General features: G+C 51.2%; 1 protein-coding gene across 1 annotated transcript in view; it reads right to left on the minus strand.

The window, feature by feature from the left end:
* Nucleotides 1-23,594, minus strand: part of LOC147665964 (interleukin-1 receptor type 2-like) — a 95,226-nt gene that overhangs the window by 3,430 nt on the left and 68,202 nt on the right. The gene's annotated exons all lie outside the window — the stretch shown is intronic.

Consider the following 23,594-nt stretch of genomic DNA (forward strand, 5'->3'; position numbering starts at 1 on the left):
AAGTTGAAGGAAAAGAATTACAAGTTACCTTGGTTTAAAAATGTATTTTCGTGCTCTTTCGATCATCACGTACTATCTCTTCTTTTGCTCTTCCCCAAAACTGCCCCACCACCATCCATAAGTTCTCCTGGTGCCCCCCTGCACTGGACTTCCCTCAAAAACCTTTTTCTCCTGTCTTGAAACAGCTTGTTGTTTTAGGCTTGCAGAAAATGTAATGTTTCCAGCCAGGGGCTTCCTGGAAGGAAGCCCCTGAAAGTTCATGTTTCATCTCACGCTTTATTAAATGTATCCTACATTCGAAGGATTTATTTTCAGTTTTTTAATATAAGTCTGTTTATGGATTTTCTCATGCATGCTAAACGTACAAGGGCATTTTCATGTACAGCTACTTGATGTAAATTCAAAACAGTTTTGAAACAATACCTATTTCAATATGAGTTACATTTCGATCCCCCAGCCAACTCCTAGATTTGTGGTACCATCAGAATAAACGTTCCAAGGTCGTCAGATTGTCTTATGATTTTGTGGGCATTTTCTGCTCATCTAAGCTACCTCCTCTGCCTAGTCACAAATCGCTTTCCCTTTTTTCCATTCCGTAACCAAAGGCGCAACTTTGGATCTTCAGATATTAGTGATATCCGTTTGGCAATAATGAAGCCCTTCCTCCCCATGGTTCCGGATGCTCTGCACCCTGCCTAATCATCCATCAGGCCCAAGAGTGTGAACTTAAAAGACGTTTCAGCTGGCTTCTGGACTACACTCCCTCTGTATTGTATGCATACCGTACCAGTATTTCTTTATGATCAGGCACTCCAACCCACCACATCCACCATCAACAACACATCCACCACCACCACCACCACATCCACCATCACCTCCACATCCACCATGACATCCACCATGACATCCACCGCAACATCCACCACCACATCCACCACCACCACATCCACCACATCCACCACCACCGTATCCACCACCACCACACCCACCACCACTACATCCACCACCACATCCACCACCCCATCCACCACCACCACCACCGCATCCACCATCACCACATCCACCGCATCCACCACAACATCCACCATCACATCCACCATCACATCCACCACCACATTCACCACCACATCCACATCCACCATCACATCCACCATCACATCCACCGCCACATCCACAACCACATCCACCACCAACACATCCACCGCATCCACCACCACCACACCCACCACCACATCCACTACAACCACCACCCCATCCACCACCACCGCATCCACCACATCCACCGCATCCACCACCACTGCATCCACCGCATCCACCACCACTGCATCCACCACATCCACCACCACTGCATCCACCACCACATCCACCATCACATCCACCATCACATCCACCACCACCACATCCACCACCACTTCACCACCGCATCCACCACCACCACTTCACCACCGCATCCACCACCACCACATCCACCATCACATCCACATCCACCATGACATACACCTCCACATCCACCACCGCATCCACCACCGCCACATCCACCACCGCCACATCCACCACCACCACAGCCACATCCACCACCACATCCACCACCACCACATCCACCACCACCACATCCACCACCGCATCCACCACCACCACCACATCCACCACATCCACCACCACATCCACCACCACATCCACCGCATCCATCACCACATCCACCACATCCACCATCACCACATCCACCACCACATCCACCACCTCATCCACCACCTCATCCACCACCTCATCCACTGCATCCACCACCACCGCATCCACCACACCCACCACCACACCCACCACCACATCCACCACCACATCCACTACAGCCACCACCCCATCCACCACCACTGCATCCACCACATCCACCGCATCCACCACCACCACATCCACCACCACATCCACATCCACCACCACTTCACCACCGCATCCACCACCACCACATCCACCATCACATCCACATCCACCGCCACATCCACCACCACATCCACCACCACCACATCCACATCCACCACCGCCACATCCTCCACCACCGCCACATCCACCACCACCACATCCACCACCGCCACATCCACCACCACATCCACCACCACCACCACATCCACATCCACCACCAAATCCACCACCACATCCACCACCACATCCACCACTTCCACCGCCACCACATCCACCACCACCACCACCACATCCACCACCTCATCCACCACCACCACATCCACCACCACCACATCCACCACCACCACATCCACCACCACCACATCCACCACCACCACATCCACCCCCTCATCCACCCCCTCATCCACCACCTCATCCACCACCTCATCCACCACATCCACCACACCCACCACCATCACTTCCACCACCCCCACCACCATCACTTCTACATCCACCACCACTTTCAGCACATCCACCACCACCACCACATCACCACCACATCCACCATCACATCCACCACCCCCACCACCACCACATCCACCATCACCTCCACATCCACCATGACATCCACCGCCACATCCACCACCACATCCACCACCACCGCATCTACCACCACCGCATGCACCACCACCACCACACCCACCACCACTACATCCACCACCACATCCACTACAACCACCACCACCACCGCATCCACCACCACCACCGCATCCACCACCGCATCCACCACCACATCCAGCACCACATCCACCATCACCACCACATCCACCATCACCACCACATCCACCATCACCACCACATCCACCATCACATCCATCACCACCACCACATCCACCACCACACCCACCACCACTACATCCACCACCACATCCACTACAACCACCACCACCACCGCATCCACCACCACCACCGCATCCACCACCGCATCCACCACCGCATCCACCACCACATCCAGCACCACATCCACCATCACCACCACATCCACCATCACCACCACATCCACCACCACCACCGCATCCACCATCACCACATCCACCGCATCCACCACAACATCCACCATCACATCCACCATCACATCCACCACCACATTCACCACCACATCCACCATCACATCCACCATCACATCCACCGCCACATCCACAACCACATCCACCACCAACACATCCACCGCATCCACCACCACCACACCCACCACCACATCCACTACAACCACCACCCCATCCACCACCACCGCATCCACCACATCCACCGCATCCACCACCACTGCATCCACCGCATCCACCACCACTGCATCCACCACATCCACCACCACTGCATCCACCACCACATCCACCATCACATCCACCATCACATCCACCACCACCACATCCACCACCACTTCACCACCGCATCCACCACCACCACTTCACCACCGCATCCACCACCACCACATCCACCATCACATCCACATCCACCATGACATACACCTCCACATCCACCACCGCATCCACCACCGCCACATCCACCACCGCCACATCCACCACCACCACAGCCACATCCACCACCACATCCACCACCACCACATCCACCACCACCACATCCACCACCGCATCCACCACCACCACCACATCCACCACATCCACCACCACATCCACCACCACATCCACCGCATCCATCACCACATCCACCATCACCACATCCACCACCACATCCACCACCTCATCCACCACCTCATTCACCACCTCATCCACTGCATCCACCACCACCGCATCCACCACACCCACCACCACACCCACCACCACATCCACCACCACATCCACTACAGCCACCACCCCATCCACCACCACTGCATCCACCACATCCACCGCATCCACCACCACCACATCCACCACCACATCCACCACCACATCCACATCCACCACCACTTCACCACCGCATCCACCACCACCACATCCACCATCACATCCACATCCACCGCCACATCCACCACCACATCCACCACCACCACATCCACATCCACCACCGCCACATCCTCCACCACCGCCACATCCACCACCACCACATCCACCACCGCCACATCCACCACCACATCCACCACCACCACCACATCCACATCCACCACCAAATCCACCACCACATCCACCACCACATCCACCACTTCCACCGCATCCACCACCACCACATCCACCACCACCACCACATCCACCACCTCATCCACCACCACCACATCCACCACCACCACATCCACCACCACCACATCCACCACCACCACCACATCCACCACCACCACATCCACCACCTCATCCACCCCCTCATCCACCACCTCATCCACCACCATCACTTCCACCACCCCCACCACCATCACTTCCACATCCACCACCACTTTCAGCACATCCACCACCACCACCACATCACCACCACATCCACCATCACATCCACCACCCCCACCACCACCACATCCACCATCACCTCCACATCCACCATGACATCCACCGCCACATCCACCACCACATCCACCGCATCTACCACCACCGCATGCACCACCACCACCACACCCACCACCACTACATCCACCACCACATCCACTACAACCACCACCACCACCGCATCCACCACCACCACCGCATCCACCACCGCATCCACCACCGCATCCACCACCACATCCAGCACCACATCCACCATCACCACCACATCCACCATCACCACCACATCCACCATCACCACCACATCCATCACCACCACCACATCCACCACCACATCCACCACCACATCCACCACCACTTCCACCGCATCCACCAACACCACATCCACCACCACCACCACCACCACCACCACCACTGCATCCACCACCACATCCACCACCACATCCACCACCACATCCACCACCACCTCATCCACCACCTCATCCACCACCGCATCCACCACCGCATCCACCACCACTACATCCACCACACCCACCACCATCACTTCCACCACCACCGCATCCATCATCACCATCACATCCACCATCACATCCACCACCACATCCACCACCACATCCACCACCACATCCACATCCACATCCACCATGAAATCCACCACATCCACCACCACATCCACCACCACCACCACATCCACCACCACCACATCCACCACCACATCCACCACCAGCACCACATCCACCACCAGCACCACATCCACCACCAGCACCACATCCACCACCAGCACCACATCCACCACCACCACATCCACCACCACCACATCCACCACCACCACCACCACCACATCCACCACCACATCCACCACCTCATCCACCACCTCATCCACCACCGCATCCACCACCGCATCCACCACCGCATCCACCACCGCATCATCCACCACCACATCCACTACAACCACCACCCCATCCACCACCACCGCATCCACCACCACCACCGCATCCACCACCACCACCGCATCCACTACATCCACCGCATCCACCACCACCGCATCCACCACCACCACATCCACCGCATCCACCACCACATCCACCATCACCACCACATCCACCATGTCAAGTCAAGTCAAGTCAAAAGATTTGTATAGCGCGCTACATACCCGTAGGGTCTCAAGGCGCTTGCGGAGGGGTGGGGAATTAATTGTCGAATATCCAAGTTTTAAGTTGCTTTCTGAATGCTAGGTGGTTCTGAGTAAGGCGAAGGTGGGTGGGAAGGGAGTTCCAAGTCTTAGCTGCCCGGTAGGAGAAGGATCTGCCTCCCATGGTGGTTTTGTTGATGCGAGGTACAGTGGCAAGAGCTTGGTTGGAGGATCGTAGCTGACGGGAGGGGGTGTAGAAGGACAGTCGTGTGTTGAGGCATTCGGGTCCAAGTTCGTAAAGTGCTTTGTGTGCGTGGGTTAGGAGGCGGAAAGTAATCCTCTTATTTACGGGGAGCCAGTGGAGGGTTTTCAGATGACCAGAGATGTGTTCTTTACGCGGGATGTCTAGTATGAGCCTGGCAGAGGCGTTCTGGATGCGTTGGAGTTTTTTCTTGAGTTTTGCAGTGGTGCCGGCGTAGAGGGTGTTTCCGTAGTCCAGGCGACTAGTGACCAGTGCGTGGGTGACCGTTTTACGAGTTTCGGTGGGGATCCAGCGAAATGATTTTTTGAGCATGCGAAGAATGTTGAAACAAGATGATGAAACGGCGTTTACTTGTCTGGTCATCGAAAGTGAGGAGTCCAGGATGATGCCCAGGTTTCGTGCATGGTCTGTCGGGATGGGTGCCTTTCCAAGGGCCTCTGGCCACCAAGAGTCATCCCAGGCGGAGGGGGAGGTGCCTAAGATGAGGACTTCTGTTTTGTCGGAGTTCAGTTTCAGACGGCTATGCTTCATCCACTCGGCTACTTCTTTCATTCCTTCGTGTAAGTTGGTTTTGGCGGTGTTAGGGTCTTTGGTGAGTGAGAGGATCAGTTGAGTGTCGTCAGCGTAGGAGATGATGTTGAGGTTGTGTTGGCGAGCGATGGTCGCAAGGGGGCTCATGTAAACGTTGAAGAGGGTGGGGCTGAGAGAAGATCCTTGTGGCACGCCGCAAATGACTTCAGTGGCCTCTGACTTGAATGGTGGGAGGCGGACTCTCTGCGTTCTTCCGGTGAGGAACGAAGTGATCCATTCCAGTGCTTTTCCTTGAATTCCGACGTTACTGAGGCGCTGTAGAAGGGTGCTATGACAGACTGTGTCGAAGGCTGCAGAGAGGTCGAGGAGGATGAGGGCGACTGTGTCTCCGTTGTCCAGTAGAGATCGAATGTCGTCAGTTGCAGCGATGAGTACGGTCTCAGTGCTGTGTTTGGCTCGGAAGCCGGACTGTGAGGAGTCGAGGGATTTGTTGGTTTCGAGGAAGGCGGCGAGTTGATTGTTGACAGCTTTTTCGATAACTTTGGCAGGGAATTGAAGGAGTGAGATAGGGCGGTAGTTTTTGAGTTCGGTGGGGTCAGCTGTGGGTTTCTTCAGGAGGGCGCTGAGTTCAGCATGTTTCCAGCTTTCCGGGAAAGTCGCGGAGTTGAGGGAGCAGTTGATGACGTCTCGGAGGTGTGGTGCTATAATGGAGTCTGCTTTGTTAAAGATGTGGTGAGGGCATGGGTCTGTGGGTGATCCTGAGTGGATAGAGTTCATCAGACGGATGGCGTCCTCAGTGGAGATAGGCTTCCAGTTGTTGAGGATGTTCAGGGGGGTGGGGGTCCTGAAGGGGGTTGGGAGGGTTGGTCTTCGGGTCGGTTGCCGAAGCTGTTGTGGATGTCTGCAATTTTGCTGTGGAAGAATGAGGCTAGGGAGTCGCAGAGGGCTTGAGAGGGGGTGATGTCGTTGGAGTTGGCCGAGGGGTTGGTAAATTCCTTGACGATGTTGAATAATTCTTTGCTGTTGTGGGCGTTGTTATCTAGTCGGTCCTTGAAAGCGGCTTTTTTGGCGGACCGGATCAGTTGGTGGTGTATGCGGGTTGCGTTTTTGAAGGCGTCTTTGGTGCTGGTGGTTGGATCTTTTTTCCAGGCCTTCTCAAGGGAGCGGCAGAGTTTCTTGGATTTCTTAAGATCATCGTTGAACAAGGAGGCTTTCTTGCTGCCTAGTTTGATTTGTCGTTTTTTCAGTGGTGCTAAGATGTCGGCGCTGTTGGATAACCATTGGGTGAGGTTGGTGGCTGCTTGGTCTGGGTTTGAAGAGTGGGCTGGGGGGTTTAGAAGAAGCGATGAGGAGATCTGGTCGATGGTGATTTTGTTCCAGTTTCTTTGCAGAGTGGGTTGGGGGTGGTTGTTGGAAGTGGGCTTGTTGTAGGTGAAGTGAACGCAGCTGTGGTCAGTCCAAAGGAGAGCTGTGGTGTGGCTGAAGGAGACATGTTTGCTGGAGGTGAAGATGGGGTCGAGTGTGTGACCTGCGATGTGGGTGGAGGTGGTGACAAGTTGTTTAAGTCCGAGGTTGGCGAGGTTGTCCAAAAGGGTGGTGGTGTTGCGGTCGTTGTTCTTTTCAAGGTGAAAGTTGAGGTCTCCCACAAGGATGTAATCCTCGGAGGGGAGCGCGTGTGGAGTGATGAAGTCTGTGATGTCTTCACTGAACTGTGCTCGGGGTCCTGGTGGCCTGTACAGGAGGGTGCCTCTGAGTGTGGTTTTGGGGTCGATGTGGATGTGGAAGTGAAGGTGTTCAGAGTTGGCGAGATTGACGTCTGAGCTGGTTGAGATGCGGATGGATTTCTTATGGACGATAGCGATACCTCCTCCTGTGTGGCCGGTACGGTCCTTGCGTATGATCTTATAGCCTTCCGGGATGGCAATGGTGATGTCTGGGGTTGAGGAGGCGTTCATCCATGTTTCTGTTAGGAAGGCGACGTCCGGAGAGATGGTGTCTAGTAGGTTCCAGAGGTCAATGGCGTTGAGCAAGATGCATTGTAGGTGGTTGGGGTCGGATATCTGTTGTGTGATCGTGGATGAGGAGTTGTTCCTGGTGCCGTAGAATTTGCAGGAGTTGCATGAGAAGGGTCCGTGGGTGTGTCCAGGAGCGGCTTGGACGCAGGTGGGGGAACGGCCGGGGTTAAGGGCTAGGAGGGTGGTGGCATCGTAGGTAATGCAGGGAGGGAGGGTAATACGAGGACCAGGGGGACTGGCGCTGGGCGCGGTCCAGGCGCGGACGGGTGTAGACGGGCTTACCTTTGGCGCGAATGGGGCGCGACCGCTGCGCGTGAACGCTGCGCGAAAGAGCATCTGTCATATATGGATAGTGGAGGGGGAGGGGCGAGGGCGGCTCAGCTGGGAGGCGGGGTGGGCTTAAGGGACGACAACAAAAAGAAAAATGGCAGCGGAGGGGTGATCAAAGCAGAGCGCCGGGGGATATCGCGCATTCAAAGTAAAAGTTACAGTGGAAATATAAAAAGCAAATAAAGCGAAGCGGCAACCAAGGCAGACTGCAGGCAATTAATTAAGAGGCAGTTTAGCGTTAAAGCGCAGCACAACGATACCAGATGTCGCCAGAGACACTGGGGAGCGACCACTCAGCACAAAAGCGAAGAGGGAGTCACAGCGCTTCCAGGTATGGTAGCGCTGTATGTAGTCTGTGGGAGGGCGGCTCAGCTGGGAGGCGGGGCGGGCTTAAGGGACGACAACAACAAACAAAATGGCAGCGGAGGGGTGATCAAAGCAGAGCGCCGGGGGATATCGCGCATTCAAAGTAAAAGTTACAGTGGAAATATAAAAAGCAAATAAAGCGAAGCGGCAACCAAGGCAGACTGCAGGCAATTAATTAAGAGGCAGTTTAGCGTTAAAGCGCAGCACAACGATACCAGATGTCGCCAGAGACACTGGGGAGCGACCACTCAGCACAAAAGCACAGCACATCCACCACCACATCCACCACCACATCCACCACCACATCCACCACCACCACATCCACCACCACCACCACCGCATCCACCACCACTTCACCACCGCATCCACCACCACCACATCCACCATCACATCCACATCCACCATGACATCCACCGCCACATCCACCACCGCATCCACTACCACATCCACCACCACCACATCCACCACCACCACATCCACCACCACCACATCCACCACCGCCACATCCACCACCACCACATCCACCACCGCCACATCCACCACCACCACATCCACCACCGCCACATCCACCACCACCACATCCACCACCGCCACATCCACCACCACATCCACCACCACCACCGCATCCACCACCACATCCACCACTACATCCACCACCACATCCACCACCGCATCCACCACCACCACATCCACCACCACATCCACCACCTCATCCACCACCGCATCCACCACCGCATCCACCACCGCATCCACCACCGCATCCACCACCGCATCCACCACCACCACATCCACCACACCCACCACCATCACTTCCACCACCACATGCACCACCACTTTCACCACATCCACAACCACCACATCCACCACCACCACATCCACCATCACCACCACATCCACCATCACATCCACCACCCCCACCACCACCACATCCACCATCACATCCACCATCACCTCCACATCCACCATGACATCCACCGCCACATCCACCACCACATCCACCACATCCACCACCACCGCATCTACCACCACCGCATGCACCACCACCACCACACCCACCACCACTACATCCACCACCACATCCACTACAACCACCACCACCACATCCACTACAACCACCACCACCACATCCACTACAACCACCACCACCGCATCCACCACCGCATCCACCACCGCATCCACCACCACATCCACCACCACATCCACCATCACCACCACATCCACCATCACATCCACCTTCACATCCACCACCACCACCACCACATCCACCACCACCACCACCACCACATCCACCACCACTTCCACCGCATCCACCACCACATCCACCACTTCCACCGCATCCACCACATCCACCACCGCATCCACCACCACCACATCCACCACCACATCCACATCCACATCCACCACCACCACATCCACCACCACCACATCCACCACCACCACCTCATCCACCACCTCATCCACCACCGCATCCACCACCGCATCCACCACCACTACATCCACCACACCCACCACCATCACTTCCACCACCACCGCATCCACCATCACCACCACATCCACCATCACACCCACCATCACATCCACCACCACCACATCCACCATCACCTCCACCATCACCTCCACATCCACCATGAAATCCACCACCACATCCACCACCACATCCACCACCACCACATCCACCACCACTACCACCACCTCATCCACCACCGCATCCACCACCACTACATCCACCACACCCACCACCATCACTTCCACCACCACCGCATCCACCATCACCACCACATCCACCATCACATCCACCATCACATCCACCACCACCACCACATCCACCACCACATCCACCACCACATCCACCATCACCTCCACATCCACCATGAAATCCACCACCACATCCACCACCACCACATCCACCACCACTTCCACCGCATCCACCACCACCACCACATCCACCACCACCACCACCACATCCACCACCGCATCCACCACCACCACATCCACCAGCACATCCACCACCTCATCCGCCACCTCATCCACCACCTCATCCACCACCTCATCAACCACCGCATCAACCACCGCATCCACCACCACCACATCCACCACCACCACATCCACCACCACTTCCACCGCATCCACCACCACCACATCCACCACCACCACCACATCCACCACCGCATCCACCACCACCACCACATCCACCAACACATCCACCACCTCATCCGCCACCTCATCCACCACCTCATCAACCACCTCATCAACCACCACCACATCCACCACCACTTTCACCACATCCACAACCACCACATCCACCACCATCACATCACCACCCCATCCACCACCTCCACCCCATCCACCACCTCCACCCCATCCACCACCTCCACCCCATCTACCACCTCCAACCCATCCACCACCACCACCACATCCACCACCACATCCACCATTACCACCACCACCCCATCCACCACCACCACCCCATCCACCACCACCATATCCCCCAGATCCACCACCACCACATCTATATGTGTGTGGCTCTGTGTGTGTGTAGGTGCAAATGCAATGTTCTTGGATTTTCGTCACAATAAAATACACTGAACATAATCTTCACAAAAGTTATTTACAAACGTTTAAGCTATTGCCATTATAAATTACAATAACTTTTATTTAAGTATTAATTATTTACAAAATTAAAAGCCATTGTTATTTGTAATATCAAGACATCTAAGTCACGTAAATACAACACACATTGCATTACAAATGCTATAGGTGTCACATTTGCAAAAGTTAAAACTATTGACATTGTAACTGACAAAGCTATTAATTTTGCTACTTTCAAAACCAACACATAAATACAAAAAGTATCATTTACAATACCAATAGCTCAAACTTTCCTAATGCGAGACCTATTGCATTTCCAATGCTTGTTTAATTTTCTCCTTTTCTATATTGTTTTCTTGTGCACTACAAATACCTCTCGTTGTTTTTTTGTTTTTTCTCCTTTTCTATATTGTTTTGTTGTGCACTACACATACCTCTTGGTTTTTTGTTTTTCTCCTTTTCCATATTGTTTTTTGTGCAGTACAAATACTTCTCGTTGTTTTTCTTTTTCTATGTTTTCTTGTGCACTACAAATACCTCTCGTTTTGTTTTTTCTTCTTTTCTATATTGTTTTCTTGTGCACTACAAATAGCTCTCCTTGGTTTTTTCTCCTTTAGTATATTGTTTTTTTTTTGCACTACAAATACCTCTTGTTTTTCCTGTAAAGCGCTCTGACACCCAACTGGGTCATGTTCTTGCTTCATAAAACACTAAAAATAAAATAAAAATACACTAGAACTAGTTAGACTTGCGGTCAGCTACTGAAACTTCTAGATACATATGAGATGATTTCTTAATAACTGAATTAATTACCTGATTGATAAAGTCCAAAATCTTTTTTAACAACATTCAAAGGGCTTAAATGTACCAATGTTGCACATGATGGAGACTGCCATAACACCATCATTCGTTCAACCTGGTTGTATCATACGATATCGGGTACCAGAAAATTGTGGTACATTATTATTGTAGTCAAAATATTGCCTACACAAATACAGTATTTTCAGTATGTGCTATCTGTTTTACTTTAATATTGTCTACACCTATATGTCAAAATGTTGTCCTGATGGATACTCCTAACCGCAGAGTCCTCACTTTTAGAATATTCCCCAGGTGCCATACTGGATCAGGAATGTTTTCATAGCAGTGCTCCAGTTTGCTGCTATGTGGCTCTGTGTGGCTCTGCGTCAACTTTGCTTCACCCCGAAGTGCCAGGGTGTAGCTGCATATAATCACCACCCCTGTGTGCCAATGTCGGTTCCTTTCTTCCTGTGGCTTCAAATGTGGATCTAGAGCTCTCCTCTTTTTTGTTGGTTTTCGACGATCCTAGAAACTAAACCCAGTAAGCAAAGGAGCGATGTCCCCTCCTAACACGACAGGCTTCAAATCATGCTGTGACTACCAAAAACAGATGTTAGCCACTGACCAGCCGAAACAGGTTTTTGTCACTAACCTGCACAGTGCCTGAGTTCTGGGCTCGACTCCAAGTCATGAAATGAGTGTGACCTCATGCACCCAAAGGCAATCCGAGACCATGAAGCTGTATGTCACCTAACACAAGAAGAAGGTACAGACCTCACGTATGTCCCACTCTAAGTCAAGAGCGCTGACTTGCCACTGCTCCTGAAGCCCCTCTGTAGATACTAACACTCTTATTTTTGTGTAGTGTGGACGAGCAGTTAAGCTTATCAGAGGGTAGTGTTAAGCATTTGTTGTAATCACAGAGGCAATAAATGAGACGCACACTAAAAGATTAAATCCAAGACCAAATTAGAAAAAAACTTCTTCAAAAGTAAGTACTGTTTTTGTTTTTGTTTGTGTGCCTTTACGCACAATTCAATCCTATGGAAGAAAGGACATATGTCCATAAGAGTAAGTATAGTCTGTTTGGGGGTGGGGGGGGGGGGTTCCCCCTTCTGGGATTTGGATTGTTCTGGGCCAAGGTCCAAAGTACTACTCACAGTTCTAGCCGGGGACAAGGTGCTGGTTAGGTTGGTAGCTGTGCATGGAACGGGGAAGGGGGCCACCTGGGAACAGGCTGCACAGGGGGACTTGTGGGCAAGTCAGAGAGCTCCCAAACAAGGGCTTCGGGCGCAAGGGGCCTTAGAGCAAGACAGACGGTTCTTTGGAGGACGAGTCACTCTGTCACAATTGTTAGAGAGTTGCAAACAGGCAGGGTTGCACGCCCAAATAATCACAGGTTTTCTGCAGTTTTCGCCAGGGAGCGACTCTTCATCTTTCTTCTCTAGATCAGTCGAATTTGAGCTTTTAGATTCAGGGGTGCCACCTAAATACTCAATGTGGTAGCGCTAAGGGGAGCGACAGGTAGTAAATGGGCTACCTACCTTTAGGGTGTGTGCGCCCTCAATATGACCACTTCCTGTGGGAAGTGGGCAAAACCCTGACCCTAGAAGGCTAGTTCCATCCAAAACAAAATGGAGGAATCTGAAAATGTGGTGTCCACATTAGCTAGCCAACCTTAGGGGTGGTTCTGGCTTGGCGTGGGCACACCTCCTAATGTTACTCATTTTCACCACCTATCGTGCTTCCAAAAAAGTGGGGTCAGTACAGGGAAAGGCATTGGTCGCATAACAAAGGTGGCAGGGAGGGCCTTTGCAGATTCCTGCCCTGGAATGCAGTTCCTGTGTGGAGGGAGTGTAAACACCTCTGCCCAGTGCAGGCTTTGTTCCAGACCTCTGCGAGAAATGGCTCTCACCCTAGGAGGGTGGAAACTTGTCTAGGGTGGCAGGCTGGTTGAGACCAGTCAGTCGACACATTAGTAATCAGCAGGTTTTCAGGGGACACCTCTAAGGTGCCCTTTGGGGGCATTTATTAACCCCTTTGCTGTGGGGCTGTTTCACACCTTCTGTGCGGGGTCCGTGCGTGGCGCCGTCGTGCTTGTGACGAGCTCGGCTCGTCACGCCGCACGGCGGCGCAATGCTCATGACGAGCAGAGCTCTTCATGACCACACCCGTTTTCTAACGTTCCGCACAGCGGGGAAATTATTCCTGCGTGCGAGCGTTCTAGCGGTTATGACGAGCTCAGCTCGTCATGAGCATAGCGCTACCGTGCCTCATGACGAGCTGAGCTCGTCATGAGCAAGGAAAGTGTTAATAAATCCAGCACTGGCATCAGAGCAGGTTTATTAACATGAGATGTTTAGCCCAAAACCTCTGGGGCTACAGTAAAGTCATCATGTAGCCAGGGAACTCGTAATCACGAGTGTCCAGCCCATGTACTTGTCATGGCTTCCCTGTGCACTTGTGGTACTTAGGAATGGACTTGGATATCATAGAGACACATCCACTCTTGCAGATATGCTAATACATGGGTACAGTGCACACTGTCTCAGGGATGTTAGGCCTGCTGTAGGGGTGACTTACCAATACCACATGTAGTGCTTGGCAGTCATGGTACACGGGGATGTGTGCAATGTTGACTCATCACTTTTTTCTGCACCAAGACACACAACTTTCAATGGTAGTTTTCAAGAGCTTTGTGAGGGGTCCCTTAGGGTGGCACAATTCATTCTTCAGCCCTTAGGGACCCTCTTTAGCCCCAATGCCCTAGTTACTAGGGGTACCATATAATAGGGAGTTACTTGGAGTCTAAAGTGCTGCCAATTGTGGAACAATGGTACTGTTTAGTGAAAGAGCACTGGTACTGGGGACCTGGTTAGCAGGGACCCAGGCCACTTTCAAAGTTGCATTAGATCACAGACAAAAAGTGGGGGATAACCATGTCAAAAAGGGCACTTGCCTACACATTCTCACAAGAAGTTATCTTTGTGTTGCAGTTCAGTAGGTCAAAGTCCAAGTGTAAGAAGGTGAAGCAGGACTCAATCCCTTCCCTCCATTCTCTCTCGAAAGAGATATAGCACAGGCATATGTGCCACTCGATCTAGCTTCTGGTCTCCAGTTAAAGGTCCATTCTGCAGATGATCCCAAAGTGGCCCAAGTTTGCAGGGCCATCAGCGACACCACAGCATGTCTTGGCCTTTAAGGATGCCATGCTTCATATTTTTTCCAGTCCTTTCAACTTCTACTGGTGCACTTTCATTCCCCAAAAAGCCGCTGGGGCTCCTAGTCAGATTACCGCCAGCATATCCATCCTCAGTACCATCTGAACCCCTAGGACCTTAGTCTGACTCTATGCTACCACTACCGCAAAGGCATCCTCCGAGGCTCCACTGTCGTTTGGGCTCTGTCTCTAACCAGTGCTTGCCACCACTCAGAGATGGTAATGATCAGAATGATTTACCCCCGGATTATGATGATGACTGCTTTTACATAAACTTAGATAAGGCCAGTGGGCTTGATACTTACAGTGCTACATGGTTAATTTTATCTCTTGGAGCAACATCGGGAGAGAATGCTCCATTTGCTGCAGTAATTAGATTGACAGCTGAGGCCTTGGACCTACAACTGCCTCCTGTTAAAGTCAAGACAAATGTTCTTCCTAAGGTTTTGCCACCTAGGCTTGCCTCATCTGAGCCCTTGCAACCATTTAATTAAGCTCTTACGGATACATTAAAGGGCACTTAATCGAAACACTGTTCATGTGCACCTGTGAATAGGTAGGTAGCCAGACACCATTGATTGGCTTCTGGTGACCCAGTTTTCATTACACAGTGACATACTCTAGAAAGTCTGGTGGTCCAGGCTTCCACCAGCAAGTTGAATCTCAATTAGTTCCCTAAAGCCCCCCGGGACAGGGAGTTTCAAGAGGATTGAAGAATTCAGAAAACTGCATTTTCTCCTAGGCCAGCCTAGCACTGTGGTCAGTGGATGCAGTTTGTTTATTAACCTCTTCAGTGCTCATGACAAGGTCAACTCGTCATGGGTTTTACCTGGGCTGTGCTTATGACGAGTTGACCTTGTCACAAACAATGGGAAATCTGGAGTAACAGCACCCAGCGGGAATTGCCTGTAGCACCCAAGGTGTTAAGAGTATAAATGCATTCCCTCTGAGATATGGCCAGCAAGATTTTGATGATGTTCTTGGAAGAACTTAGGGCGTCACTGATTCAAACTATTTAGGATGTGACCAAGTGTGTGATTTGTGCTGATCTTGTTCAGGGTCTTTGCTCCGTTGCAACGAGTCCAGGACCTAGGACTATGATATGATGTTTCAGTCTTAGTCCTGCATCACAGTGAGAGCAGCTCTGAGGCTTCTTGGCCTGATGGCCTCTTGGCCTCATGCAACCTGCTGTCAACTATGACAGGTGGAACCTGGGGTTCCGCAGAGGAATCTGAAGTCCCAATGGGCCCAGCTCCAATGCAGCCTGTCCGATGCCATCCAGGTTTTGGAGGTAACTGCACGTGACCTCCAGTGGTGACCGCAGTTGGACCAGTAGCAGGCCCCTCTTCATTCGGAGTTGACAATGGTAACAAATGCGTCCCTGCTGGATGTGGAGGTTATGTAGGGGAGGTGGTGCTCAGAGGACTCTTGTCTCCATATCCCAAAAATCTGTTGAAGTTGCAAGTTTTTTGTCTGTCACTGAATGCCTTGCTATCATCCATCAAGGGGAAGCTGGTACAGGTTTTCACGGACAACACCTCCGCCATGTGGTACTGCAACCAGCAGGGCGGAGTGAGGTACTGTGCCAAGAGAATCGGCACCTCTGGAGTTGGCTGGAATATCATGGCATATCCCTGATTATGATCCATCTGGCAGGATCTTTGAATATCAACACAGACAAGATCAGCCAGTGGTGCTTTGCGGAACCACAAATAGAGACTGCGATCTGAGGTAGCACAAGGCATCATCAGACAGTTGGCTAAATCTTTTTGCTACCGTCACGAAAGTGCAGTGTCAAAACTTTTTCATGTTGGATTTCCCCAAAAATCCTTTGCAAGGAGATGCATTCCAGATGAATGGAACAACGGACTCCTGTACGCCTTCCTGCCATTGCCTCTCCTGCCCAAAGATCTTAATATCAGAAACAACAGGGCCCAAGTCATCCTATTGGCTCTGGATTGCGCCAGAAGAGTGTGGTACCTGGAGCTTTGTGGCATGAGTGTCTGTTCCCAAACAGGTTGCCACTCTGAGAGGATCTCCTGTTACAGCAGCAGGGCAGAGGTCCGCACCTGTAACTGCACAATCTACACCTCCATGATTGGAGAATGAGCGTTGAAAGTTGAGTGCATTTGACCTGAGGTTGTAGATTTCATCCTTGCTGGCAGACGTTCATCTACGAAGTCCATTTTTACTGAGCACTGGGGCAAATTTTAGCCTTGTGTGGAGTCCGCATAACAGACCCTTTGCAAGCCAAACTGTTGAATATTTAATTGTTTTTGTCCCAGCAAGGCTTTGCAGTGGGTACTATTAAAGTTTGTCAGTCCTTTCAGTCTCTATGTGTTACATGGAACTGTACCTGTTTAAACCATCTATTTTGATGCTTTTTCTAAAGGTTTAACAAACGTTCTTTGCCAAACCATGTGTGATGCCATAGTGGGACCTTACCTTGGTCTTGATGTTCACTACAACTCCCATCAAGTCGATGCAAAAGTGCTCACTTCCTCATTGCAATCACTTCAGCTCATCGCATGAGTGAACTTCAGGCACTGTCTGTGCAACCGCCCTACACCACCTTTCTTTCGGGCAAATTGGGGCTAAGGATTCGGCCAGCCTTCTTGCCTAATGTCATGGCTTTCTTCTAAGATGGATGATCCATCACTCTACCAGCCTACGTTCCTCCCTCTCAATCCCCGGAAAGACTCTCCAATGGTTGGATCCCAACAGAGCTTTTACATTCATGCCAAGGACCATCCAGTAGACAATCAACTTTTTGTGGAGTTCTCTGTGGGGATAAAAAGGGAAGGCTGTTCAAAAGAGGACCCCGTTGAGGTGGATAGTCCTCTACATTAATATCTGCTCACCCTGGGAGGTATTTCTTCGGTATCTATTCTAAAGGTGAGCAATCTGCAGTTAAAAATATTTATCAGAATAACACAGTATTTACCTTGGATAATGCTCTTTCTGATGGATACTCTAAGAGGACATTCCTCACTGCCCTCCCACCTGTCCGTACTGTGGAGTGACCTCTCTTTACCGTCTTAAATTGTCCCAATTTAGAGATCTGCAAACTGGTGCCGACATTTATTTTTTGTGTTCTGCGTCCAAGGCACAGAAAAAGTGAAGCAAAAAACTGACATCCGCACGCATGTATGGCATTTATACGTTGTTCCGCTCCATTACTTCCAGAGTGGAACAAAGCCTATGCAGAGCTGCATAGCGCCACCTAGCAGTGCACGTAATCACAGCTATGAAAAGTTTCCAAATCCAGTTTGGCACTTAGGGAGAATTCAAAAGGTGAGGAATCTGCAGTTAGAGAATCCACCAGAAAGAGTGTTACCAAAGCTAAGTAACTTGCTTTTCTTCATATAAACCAACCATATAGATGAGAAATATAATAGTAAACTACATAGCATGTAACAAAAATTGTTACGACATTGCTAACCCTAGCCCTGAAAGTAATCCTAACCCTGGCCTAGTACTTACTTAAGAATTACATGAACATATTTTTTGTTCCCTGGTAACAGTTCTCCCCGATGATATTCTTCCCTCTCGCCTTCTGATTTTGTTACATCCCTACACCATCAAGTTGCTTCAGAGTCCATACTGATGCCTTTCTACAAATGGATACCCAAGTAGCCAGTATTTACTGCCACTTCCAACTCTACTCTCATGAGGGAAATTAGCCCTACACTAAATCTGCTGTCCGAGGATTGTCTGAAGGCTTGACTATTACAATCTTGCCTATGTAGGCATTGGAGGAAGCCATTTGCCTAGTGAGGCAATTTCTCCCACTACTGTGCAAAACACCGTTTCTCTAACACAACCTCATTTATATCTTTGTAGCAGAGGACAGAGATGGAAGGCAAATTCAGAAAATGTTTGTGTTAAAGGTTACCAGTACCAACATAACACTTCCATCAAGAGAGCAAGTTAATCAAATCCAAAATATATTATACCTAAAGTAAGGCTAAAGCGACAAAATTGGATCAGGCCCTGCAAATATATATTGTTTTAAAGGGATAGTTCCAGCCCACATGGTTTCTCCATTTGCGTGAAGAGTGAATGAAAGTTGCTACATAGTAATCCTATTTTGCCTCAGCATGCATCTTCCTCATCCAGTCACAGAGCACGACTCCAATGTCCAGGCTTCTCTAGTGCAGACATCTTGTGCAGACAGAACTGTTCACTGCTTCCAAACTTCAAATTTCATGTGTCGGTGTCTCTGGCTTGTGTCGTCACAGCAGACCGAGTCTCTTCTGGTCTTTCTGCATCTGCCTAAGTGACTCCTCTCCTCCTTAGTTACTGCCTCAGTCATTGGTGTTGACCCCAAGTTCTTCATTTTCTCAAGAGTCCTCTTTCCAGATACCAGTTAACAATGAGTGTAACTTAGCTTTCAAACTTGCTTTTCGTTTCCCAACATGAATCTTCTAGTCCAAATCCAGACCGCTTTCAACTGTTCATCGTCGCCAGAAGAGTCTTGTGTGTACTCTGATAAGACCTGGAGGGCTAATTGGAGATCAGCTGAAACAGGTGGCAGAAATATAGAAGTATGCATGCGTCAAACCCAGGTTTTTATCTGAAACACCATCAGATTTAGCGACTACCACCCCCAGTGGCTCCTCAGTTTACTACGGTCTCTCCTTTATGGTGAAGACCCTGCTCAGTGAATAGTTAGTTCAAAGCTATCAAAAGTTTGCGCTATTAACATACAAATCTGGACTGCCTTTGCAAAGCCCAGTTACACTGATTTACTGCCATGGAAAACAAGGCTGGCCTCCCCCAAACTGATCTTAGGCTTAAATTGACAGCAAGCTAGTCCTTTGGTGGTTTCCTGAAGCAATGTCTACCCTCCTCCATACGCATTCCATTCTTATATGCTTTTGTGGTTCCTAGGAAAGTGGCTGCAACCTTCGGCACCCGCATACGTTTAGACCCTTGTGAGATCCTGAAAAGGCCTTCCAGGCCGGAGTCTGAGCCCTATTCCTATGGGCTAGGACTTGGAGAGGGTTGGGAGAGGTCGCTGGACCCTGAAGAATACCACCGCTTGCTCCCACCATGGACTGGTGTGAGGACTTGGGGGGATGGGTGGGGGGGGGGAGAGAGGCGACTGGACACTTCCCTAGATGTTAGCATGCTTTCTCCCCCTACTGTGGCTACCTTCCGTCAGGGCCGGCCTTAGGCATGTGCACGCTGTGCACCTGCACAGGGCCACCAAACCCCAGGGGCCACCACGCCAATATATATCCTTAATATATTAATCCTCTGAGGATGGATACATATTTGCGTGGTGGCCCCTGGCCGGGATTTGGTGGCCTCCGGCTCTGTTCCACTTCTAAACACCCTGACCCCCTCCCCTCTTTACTGGCCTGCACGCTCCGCCCCACCTGGACCCCCTCTTTCGGGCCCCCTAGCTACGCTCCTTGCCCAGGGCCACCATGAGCCTAGAGGCGGCCCTGCTTCCGTGGCAGTCAAGACTAATGCCAGCAGTGCTTCAGCCTGGAGTGACTCCCTCAGAACCCCTTCTCCCATTTAATGAAGCCCCCACAGACTTCCTGCTTCGGACTTTGTCCAAATTCAGCACAGGGGCTCCTGTGAACAGGAAAATTGCCCAAACCTCTCTCCTCGCCCAAGGTGACCACCAATTTCTCACGCAATACCCTACCGCAGAGAGCTTGGTCACCCAAGCCTCTACTTTCAGTGTAAATCCTGGTGCGTTCCCTACTGCCTCGCCAGATAGAGAATCATAGAGGCTGGACATCTTAGGCAAGAAAAAATTTTCTTCCACCAGCCTGGCACTGCGGTCAGTGCACAACGAGTGCCTTTTGGGCATTATTCCCATGCCCTATGGGATTGGGCTGCGTAGGTGCTGCCCGTGGTTCCGGTGGAAGCCCAGTCCATACTTTCCCAAGATACTGCAGACGGAGAGACACAGCTAAGTTCTGTTCACTTGATACTACAGACTCACTAGGCAGAGCGGTTTCATCATTGGTGGCCTGACATCGTCATACCTGGCTGAGAACGACTGCCTTTCAGGGATGTCCAATCATCTCTTGTGGACATGCCATTTGATGACTCTGTCTCTTCGGAGACAAGGCAGACTCCATGTTGGAGAACTTAAGGACACCAAGGCTATGGCCAGGTCTTTGGGCCTGTCCATGGCCCCTCACCAACCCCAGTCCACTTTTTGTTCCTTTTATGGCCACAGAAGGGGCTTTCAACTGCGTTTTCACAAGCCCAGCCACTTCAGACCAGTACTTATATACCCCATGGGTCAGGCAGCCACCACTTCCCTGGCAACTGCAGCCTCCAAACCACTTTAGTTTGACCTCTTACCACCATGGGCATCCAGTGGGAGTCAGAATACACCATCACTTGCCCCACTGGAGGTCTATAACATCTGATAGAGACTACTAGCCACAGATTCCTTCACATAGAATTATCCCCAGGCCTGAGACTGGATCCGGAAAACTTTTTGCCACAGCATCCCAGATCTTAGTGCCTCAGTACCTGGCTCTATTCTGGATGGTGCTGTTCCTCACAATTTGTTTCTTTCCCTTCTGTTTAGCAGGGTTTTTCGCACACTGTTCCAGTATTCTCACAGTTTTGTTTGTGATGACTCCGTGTTGTGGCGCAGAAAAGTTCTCCGAAGAAAACTGGCATAATGGCGATGTTTGAAAGACAGTACAGAAAATAGGCGAGGCAAGGCGATACCCTTCACTGTACTTGCTCGAATGCATGCAAACTCCTCTTTTCTTAAAGGCGGCTGGCAAAATAATTAATATTAGTCATGGTGATGCCAGTGAACACTTTGGGGGGAGAAAGCACGGCGTTTCTTGTTTTCAATGCATCAAACATTTAAGAATTGACGTCAAGCAGTCATTCTGGCTCTTGGCCTCTGGGTGGCGCCAAAACATTCACCTGCAAACATTTGAGGCTGTAGCACTGCCCCAGTGTACAGCTAGAAACCTGAGGTCTTCTACTTCTCGTATTCACGAGAACAGAACAGACAAGTGAGCTTGCTCGTAGCCCCCCGGGCATGGACCATTCTTTCCTTTCACGCTGGGCTCACGGAAAATCATCTCCGTTTCTGGCAGGCACTCCAGGACTTTTTGATTCATTCCTGTGCATGGATCCAGTATCCTGCTTTTTGGGTAATCGCTTTAGGTTTAATACCTCTAGGAGACCCCTAACATGAATAGCAGCGGCGCTTAGAAATAAAAATTAGGTAAATAACCTAAATAATTTTTCCCTGCAGTGCTGTCATCGTGCTATCAGATTGGCTGTCATGCCTGATAGCGTGGAGAAGCCCTGAAACCGACCTCCTATCTGTATGTTGCGCTTAAAAAAAAAAACGTTTTCACAATTCCAGGTTGTGGTGTGCGCTCTAGTCTATGAGCGTGTACGCGATGACGCGTCACGCCATAGACTGGAGCGGAAGGCGCGAGCATGCGCAGCAGGCAGGAGATTGAAGGCGCGAACGGGGAAAACGACAGTTGGCGACCGGAGCTTGTAGCGAACAGACGCTCGGCGCCCTATTGCTCATGATAACTTTGTTAATGTACAATAAAGCAGTTCTTCACCTACTGAGGCTCAGTGCAGTGAGTTTGGGGGCAAGGAAGGAACATTATATTGGCGACGAGGCTGGGATCCACGAACACCATCGAGCACAGTGGACAGGAGCAAGCACCCTCCAACAGCCCCACACCAGCCAGAGGGACAGAACAGCAACCAGCACGAGCATAGGGCGTGGCAGCAGCGCAGCAGCAACAGAAAAGCCAGAATACAGCATAAGCATCCAGGTCAGTGCTGCCCAACGGAACAGAGCCTACAGCCAGCACCCTGGCAACCAAAGGCATCACCCCCAAGCCAGAGGAAGGGGCGCAGGCAGACAACCCCACGCAAACCACAAGGGACAGTACTCCAGGTAGTCCCAGGAGTCAAGGTGACGCGGCAGGGAGTGCAGGAGCATCCAGGGTGCCCGACCAGCCCAGTG

The sequence above is a fragment of the Lissotriton vulgaris genome, unplaced genomic scaffold (genome assembly GCF_964263255.1).
Source record: "Lissotriton vulgaris unplaced genomic scaffold, aLisVul1.2 SCAFFOLD_1529, whole genome shotgun sequence".
Classification (NCBI taxonomy): Eukaryota; Metazoa; Chordata; class Amphibia; order Caudata; family Salamandridae; genus Lissotriton; species Lissotriton vulgaris.